Source organism: Pantherophis guttatus, chromosome 12 (assembly GCF_059756535.1).
Source record: "Pantherophis guttatus breed Tessera chromosome 12, ASM5975653v1, whole genome shotgun sequence".
Classification (NCBI taxonomy): Eukaryota; Metazoa; Chordata; class Lepidosauria; order Squamata; family Colubridae; genus Pantherophis; species Pantherophis guttatus.
The window spans coordinates 25,834,370-25,843,126 of record NC_142074.1 but is presented as its reverse complement, the minus strand read 5'-3'; positions in this window follow the sequence as shown (position 1 = coordinate 25,843,126).

Below are 8,757 nucleotides of genomic sequence, written 5' to 3'. Positions count from 1 at the left end.
TAAAAATTGGTTGAACTCCACGAAACTACATTCTAGTCCTGCCTCATATCGGTATTAATTCCCAAAGCCTTTGATTGTCTTTACAAGTGTAGTTCTTGACTTACAACCATTCATTTAGTGAACATTCAAAGTTACGGCACTGGGAAAAAAGGACTTACGACGAGTCCTTTCACTTATGACCATTGCAGCCTCTCTAAGTCACATGATCAGGATTTGGGCACTTGGCAACCAGTATACATTTACAGCATCGTCCCATTCATGACTTTCCTCGTTAGCTCCCAACAGGAAAAGTCAATTTGGGGAGGGGGGGGAGCCAGATTTGCTTAAGGACTGCCTGATTCCCTAAACAACTGCAACAATTTGCTTTGCAACCATGCAAAATTATTCATAAAAGTGGATGTTAGTAACCGCTTTGCTTTAGAAATGGAAATTCTCCCAATTGTGGTTCGTAAATCGAGGACTTCCTGTATTGGAAGATATTTCTTCTTTATGTTTCCTTTCTCCCCTTGATTCTGGTCTGTCTTCATTTTCCAAAGCCCAATATTTAACAGCATTTCAGATCATCTATAAACTGTCCACCGAAGTGTAAAAATACAAACATCCACATCCTTTTTAAAAAAACCAACAAAGGCAGGAGCATTTGTGAAGGCCCAGATTTCAACATATTTGCAAAAGCATTAAGGCGCTTTCAGATTCCAACATATTTGCAATATGAGCTCCCGTTCCTTGTCCCAGCTTCTGCCAACCTAGCAGTTCGAAAGCAGGTAAAAAATGCAAGTAGAAAAATAGGGACCACTTTTTGGCATTGAGTCATGCCGGCCACATGACCACAGAGACGTCTTTGGACAATGCTGGCTTTTTGGCTTTGAAACGGAGATGAGCACTGCCCCCTACTCGGGAATGAGTAGCACGCATGTGCGAGGGGAACCTTTACCTTTTTAAGGCGAACCTGCCACTTATTCTATTAAATGAGGCATTGACACAAAGCCACCAGGGCAGGCTTCAACTGATGCAAGGAAGGGCTCTCGCACCCAGCAACGAGCAGAGAAAACGCTTTGTCTCTTTATCCAGAGATGTTCCAGAACTTTGCAGCTTAAATCTGAAGCCGCGTGAATGGTTTTAATCAGAAAACATTTTTTAAAAAAGGTTCCCCTTACATTTGGGGGACTTTTCTTCATGGTGAAGGTCTCCCTTGCCGCCTTTTAGGACAGGATAGAAACATTTGATATACCGTCCATCAATAAACATTAACATCTCCTTTCTCTTCCTTTCACTCCGCATTTTGCACTTTTGGCCTCCCGTCAAAATCTGAAGTCGAAGATCTTGATGAAGGATAAGGTTGCCATGACAATAGAGCATCGACAATGAACCAAAAATAGGCCCTTGTCCTTTTAAAGCTGTTTTGGGAAGTGATGCGAAATGACCCAACCTAGATCGATCGCTCTTGCTCGCCCCGTAGACAGTCAAAGGGGCGACCCTTCCTATGAGCCCATGCGAGACCACAGATGACATCCTGGCATGAGGGCATCCATGTTGTTGGTGGGCTCTCTTCAATTCTCTGCTTCTTCCTTCCTAAGGAGAGCCTGATTTCATCTCGCAGGCTTAAGACTGCGGGGGCAAAACCATGGTAACCAGTCCCGCTTTCCTTCCTTTTAATGCCTTGTCACCCAGATAAGTTCTTGCTGGCTGTCAACTCCTGGGGAGAAGGAAATGCATTTTTCATAAGCATCTGACAGAAATTAGCATCATGAGAATTAGCGTTCTTAATTACTGGCAGAGAACAGGGGTTGCTGAGCTGGGAACACGAAGCTAGCCTTATTTACAAAGCTTCTCCATTACGGAGCGAGGATCGACTCATTGGAGAGGTCCAATGAAGGAGGGGAGGACCCCAAAAGTCAAGGTGCAGTTGTGACGTCACCATCATGGCAGCCCTGCTCCGTTTTTTGACATGTGTCAAAGAGTGCAGGGAAGAGCAACCGAGACGATCAGGGGTCCATAGGATAAATGGTGAAGTACTACCCTGTTTCCCTGAAAATAAGACATCCCCTGATAATAAGCCCAATCGGGCTTTTGAGCTCGTGCGCTAAAATAAGCCTCCCCCCCAAAAATAAGCCCCCCCTGAAAATATTTAAACGCAGAGCTGGAAATCAGGTAAGATGGCAAGAGGAGCCCCATCTTGCTCCACGTGCCCCAAAATAATAAGACCTCCCCAAAAATAAGGCCAAGCGCTTATTTCGGGGTTCAAAAAATATATAAGACAGGGTCTTATTTTCGGGGAAACACAGTAGGTATTTCTACTCTTATAAAAGAGAAGGATTAGAAGAGACAGAATAACTGTCTTCCAATACTTGATGGGCTGCAACCGAAAAGAGGGGTTGACTTATTCCCCGTAGCACCTGAGGACAGGACAAGAAGCAATAGGTGGGAATTCATTAAAGAGAGATTCAACTTGGAACTAAGGAGGAATTTCCTGACAATAAGAACAAACAGTTCTGACCCAGCTCTCCAAACACGACAAACCCTCTGAAGTGAACTCAAAGATTCCTTTATTAGGAGCGCCAGCAGCCCCGGCAAAAAGTTTCTCTCTCAACACAGGCTAACAAATCCGGCCAGCCCGGAGATGAATAGTTGTCTGTTGCATCTATTCATCTCTGCCCCCTGCCTTTTAAACCCAGAGCTAGGGAGGGGCTTCGCTAGCAGCGGTGGCTCTTCCGTCCCAAAGACCAGCCCATAGATTTCCACTGCTCTCCTCTCCTCTGCCTTCTGTGCATCAGCGTGTCAGGCACTGGGCCCAGCTGTTCCTCCTCTTCCTCATCAGCCACTTCCAGACCTGGGGGCTGTTGACTCTCCATCTGAGGACTGACAGACGGCCCAGCCTCCGTCTTTGTCTCTCTCTCTCTCTCTCGCTCTCTCTGACAGCTCCACTCCCTCTTCCCCCTTGGAGCTCTCAGTTTGCCTTGATGCTGATCCTGACTCCCATGCCTCCTCCTCATCTGATTCGGCTGCTGGAGGGGCCAGCAGCCAACAAGCCACAACATAATCAGTGTTACAGCTTGCCTCCTGAAGTTGCGGGTGCTCCATCATTGGAGGCTTTGGGCAGCCATTTATCTCGGATGGTACAAGGCTTTTTGCCTTAAACAGGGGGTTGGATTAGAAGACCTCCGTGGTCTCTTCTAGCCTTAGGATTCTCCGCTCCTGAGTCTTGACATTTGACATCTGACTGGATGGACATTTCCTCTAGCTACGCAGCATTTTTCCAGCTCTGTGGGAAATTTCCTTCGGATAACTTCTCTCTGTTGGAAGAAGGGATGAATTAAAAGTCAGTGCCAATTGTATTCCTTCTTATTAAACTGCACAACAGCCGGCTGTAAAACAACTGTTCTCCTAATTTAGAGAAGCTCCCCCAGGGACGTTGCCGAAGCCGCAATGCCGTTCTTCCCAGCGAAGCCTCAGGACCCCAGAATGGCTCGGTTGTTAGAGGCCTGCGGTTTTAATGGAAGAGGAAGACACAGAACCAGCAGGCCGGCCGGCTGCGCTGCGCAGATGACAACTGACAAGAGCGGATAACTAAATGGGTAATTGGGACTGTGCTAATTGATATCCGGGATGTATCATCGCCCCATTAGGGCTGTTAACAGAGAGTGAGATGCAGCGGTGACCTCGCCATGCCCCCGTTCTTCGCAAGGCTTGGCAGGGGCCGATCAGAGCCCAATTAATTATTAGTGCTATAAGTAAATGAGTTATTAGCATTCATGAATCCTAGAGCGTGCAACTGGGCACTGGGTTTGGAGAACCTGATTTTTTTTTTACGGTTTCTTAGCCTGTAACCACAGGAACTAAACGGTTGGCAACCCAAACCTTTGTAATTAACCAAGGCGAGTTCTCACCCTCTGAAATGCCAGGGAAGACATTAAAAGCATCTCTTGGGGTGGGGAGAACCAGGAGGAGAAGAGACAGCTCCATGGTGGCGGTGGCAGCGGCTGCTTCTGCCAAGGTCTCCATTGTATGGGACCAGGAATGGTCTTTCAATCCCAGTCAACCTTCCACTTCCTTTCTTCCCGGCTTCCATCCTGCAGACCCACCAAGAAGCCCCACAGCCCCAGCTTCAGTGGTGGGTTGCCCCTGGTTCGGAACGGTTCTATAGAACCAGTAGTAAAACCAGAGGGAGGCTCTGCCCATCTGCCCCGACGTCATCAGAATGCTTCTGCGCATGCAAAAGAGCATGCACGCAGCCCTGTTGCAAAACGGTAGTGAAGGTAAGTAGAACCCACCTCTGCCCAACTTCACCCCTTATGGAAGGGGAGCTAGAGAGGGAAACCCAGACTGTTTCTTGGAGGGGGCGGAGAGCTTTGATTTTGGATTGAAAGGAAGGAAGATCTAAGTGCCCAAGCCCCCTGTAACAACATTGCCAAAAAGGCATTAAGAGTTGTCAACCTAATCTTGCGTAGCTTCTTCTCTGGTAATATTGTACTACTAACTAGAGCATACAAAACCTTTGCTAGACCAATTCTCGAATACAGCTCATCTGTCTGGAACCTGCACTGCATATCGGACATAAATACAATCGAGAGAGTCCAGAGATATTTTACGAGAAGAGTCCTCCATTCCTCTAACTGCAATAAAATACTTTATGCCACCAGACTCCAGACATGTAAAAAATGGTTGTTTCTACGATGAGCAAATGTTTTGCTGAGCAAAAAAAGATTCAGCAAAAGAGAGAGAGAGAGAGAGAGAGAGAGAGAGAGAGAGAGAGACTGTTGTCTTAACAAGTGGCTAAGCAAAAGTCGGAATATTTTTGCAAAAGGAGGATCAAATTGTTCCTTGTTAGATCATTCTCAGTTGGTACTATGACGGGATAATTCTTTCCCTAACCACATTCCAAATGAGCTTTCTCCATTTCTACTGCCATGGTGAATCAAGTGCATAATGGCCCATCAAATCCGATAATATCCCTCGCCTGTCCTCCCAAAAACCGTCACTGGCCTTTCATTCAGACTGATCATAAGAAGATGGATAAAAACTGAGACATGTGGAGTGAGGGATGGATTGTTCAGAACAATCTTAAAGGTAAAAGCTTTGGAAATGTGGGGCGGGGGGGAGAGGAAATCAATAAAACTGCTCTCCTTCAAATCACCTTGAAGGCAAGAACAAAAGAGTGATTTATTTATGTGACAACAGAAGCTGGCAACCGCTTATTAAAAGCATTTAGTGGCTTCTGTCCCCAGCCCCAACTTTTGCCTTCGAAAAAGAAGTTGGCTTTTTAAAACCGCGAAGGAACAGAAATACAACCCCAGGGTAGATGCAGAGAAATCAGCTTAGAGAGGAGAAAGTTCAGCTTCCTAGAACCCAGCTCTCCTAGCGAAGGAGGACGGGGTGGGTTGGACCGATACAATCAAACCCACGAGAGCTCTCTTTTAACATATTCCAACTGACAAACGATCAAGAAGCTTCAAGCCACATCAAAACCTCCAAAATAATGGCCCGCTTTAGCAACGTTTGCAGAAATAACAGCGCTTTGCTTTCAACGTGTTTACACTGCAAACTTGTTATTTGCATTGCAAGCACAGCCAAATGTTGACTTGATTTATCTTTTTCAGTCCAAAGAATTTGCACTGCTTGCGTGCAGAGAAGGACCGCAAAGAAAACACAATAGCATTGTAGTACTCCATAGAATACCAGCAAACCCCTTCGCTCTTTCGGTAATTGCATTTTTGATTTTGGTTTCGTTTGGTTTGGTTTGAATCCAGTCTTGTTCTGTTCATATGAAACTGGGCCAGCACACCTGGAAAATCCACACACCCCTAACACTGCAGCACCCCAAAAGAGTCAAAAATGTCTCAACAGTTCAAATCAGGATTGTCTTAGATCGAAACATTGACAAGCTGCAAAATCCAAGCTGCTTGGAACTCCCAAATCTTCAAAGGCGCTGAAGGAAGATACCAAAATGAAATAATGTGTGGGACTCTGTGAGACATCACACTGGGGACTTTGGGCCAAGCCAGAATTTGTTCAGCCCCTGTGTTCTTTTTTGAAATTGGGTTTCCCAGAAGCTAAATATTATTGGAGCAAAATTAAGACATGGATAGAAGAAATGACTCAACAACATATTGATTTAAAACCTGAGTTGTTCCTACTGGGTATCCTACCAGAGAAAATTAGTAAAGAAAATGTATATTTGATTATACATATAATAACTGCAGCAAGAATAGTATTTGCACAAAAATGGAAAGCAGAGAAAATCCCTGTAGAAGGGGAAGTCATTAGAAAAAATTTGGACTGCGCAGAGATGAATAGATTAACCTTAATGACTAAAGAGAAAGAGGATGCGGAATATTTTAAGATATGGGGGAAATTTTATGATTGGATAGAAAAGAGATACAGATAAAGAATTTGCTAAGCAAACAGGAGAAAATTATATTAAATATATGTACTTTGGGGACAAATGTCTCAGAAAGGACCCTCCCTAGTTACCCTCCTGGACTGTAAAAGGTGAGGTGGGGGGAGAGAGAAGTTACTTTCGGGCTTGCCAGATTCAGTTCATAAACTTTACAATAGTACTTTTATAAATAGTACTTTTGGGTGTGATTCTGGACTACCTCAGAAGACCAACACCAAGCTACGCCTGTGATTGTGTGGTTGAGTTAGTTTGTCCTCAGGGGCCCTTTAGCTATTATTCTCTTCGTTTTCATGACGATTATTAGTTCTCGTTTGATCCTATCTTTGCTGATTGAAAGGTGGTTGGTTGTATAAATCAATTAAACGAATAACTAAATAAATATGCTTTACTATGCCTAGTTTATCTTGGCCCTCAAACAGGTACAGATGGCCTTGGTGACTTCCCCCATAGGGAAGGGTGGGGGAAGGAGGAAGGGAGGGGGAGAGAGGGAGGGAGGGAGGGAGGGAGGGAGGGAGAGACAGACAGAGAGAGAGAGAGAGAGAGAGAGAGAGAGAGAGAGAGGTCACAACATTTACAATGGGGTGGTTGGACAAGGAGAAAATAAATGATTGGTGCCTTGGAGAGAAAACCTGAAGGAGAGGCTAATGCAAATGATCCTTTAAAGACTAATAAGAAGACCATCCTTCACAGCATAGGGCAGTGGGTCACTGCACCAACTGTTTTCCACATCCTACCCCCTTCCAAGCCAACAAAATTCATTTCCTTCGGTCATTTTCAGCACAATGGACTCCAAAAAATGGAGACATTGATGCCACCGATAGTCAGGATGTCTTCTCCTCATCAACACCTCTTCCTTGACAGAGTAGCTTAAGAGCAGGGGTCTCCAAACTTAGCAACTCTAAGACTTGTGGACTTCAACTCCCAGGATTCCCCAGCCAGCTGGCTGGAGAATTCTGGGAGTTGAAGCCCACAGGCTTTAAAGTCTTCAAAGAAAAACCAGAAAGTCCAGTTGCCTCTTGAAAAAGCATCTTTGGGACAATCATGACGTGAATGACTGAATCTCCATAGCCACCGGTCTTAAAGTTGTTGAGTTTGGAGAGCCCTAGTTTAGAGCAGGGCTCTGGAGGAACGTTGTCAGGGGTGAAATCCAGCAGGTTCTGACAGGTTCTGGAGAACCGGTAGCGGAAATTTTGAGCAGTTCGGAGAACCAGCAAATACCACCTCTGGCTGGCCCCAGAGTGGGATGGGAATGGAGATTTTGCAATATCCTTCCCCCAGGAGTGGGGAGGGAATGGGGATTTTGCAGTATCCTTCCCCTGCCACGCCCACCAAGCCACGCCCACAGAACCAGTAGTAAAAAAAATTGGATTTCACCACTAGCCACAGGTTAAAGTTGCTAAGTTTGGAGTGCCCTGGTTTAGAGCATAAAGTAGAAGCAAAAACCTCAAGTGAGCAGGCTCAGGGGCTTTGAAATGCTGGCTGGGGAATTCTGGGAGTTGACGTCCCCCCCCCCATCTTAAAAGTCTGCTGAGCTGGAGAAACCCTGCTTTAGAGCCTTCCACTTATCTTCCCCTTTCCCGTTTTTATAAAATCACACAGCTTGTTCCAACTACCATCTGGTTGGCTCCCACCCTGTGGTATTAAAATATAAACACTGCTGTCTTCCTAATAATAGAAAATAAATCATTTAATAATGCCAGGTTCGCAAACATCCACTTTGCCACGGCCTGGATATTAGCGTGTGCTTCCATTCCCCGTAATCTGATGAATACAGCTTGACAAATTCAATTTGTGACCGTGGGCCTTGGTGGGAAGGGAGACCGCGATCTGTGTGGAAGGCAAGCGGAACACGCAAACGCAGAACTGGTCACGACAGGAACGCCTCCCTCCTCGCTTCCCCCCCCCAGCACCTTTATGCTTTTAATGTCTGCACCATGGATCAAAGCCTTTCTTAGTGAGAAAATAATGGGGACTTCAATGGCCTAGAGAGGAGAGGAGAGGAAAGGAAAGGAGAGGAGAGGGAAGGATTAGGGTTAGGGTCAGCACTTCGGTCAGCACTGGCTCTTCAGCTTTGAAACGGAGACGAGCACCGCCCCCTAGAGTCGGGAACGACTAACACATATTTACCTTTACTGTCTCCAGGGGTGAAATCTACTTATCTTCATTACTGGTTTGAAAGTGCACGTGCCGTGCGCGCAGATCCTCTGCGCATGCGCAAAACCTGTCTGCGCATGTGCAGAGGGCACAAAACACATTACTTCCTGGTTAAAACCAGAAAGTAACGATAACCTGGCGGGTGGGCGGAGCCTCGCGCCGCGATTGCTACCGGTTCTCCGAACCACCCGCCACAATCGCTACCA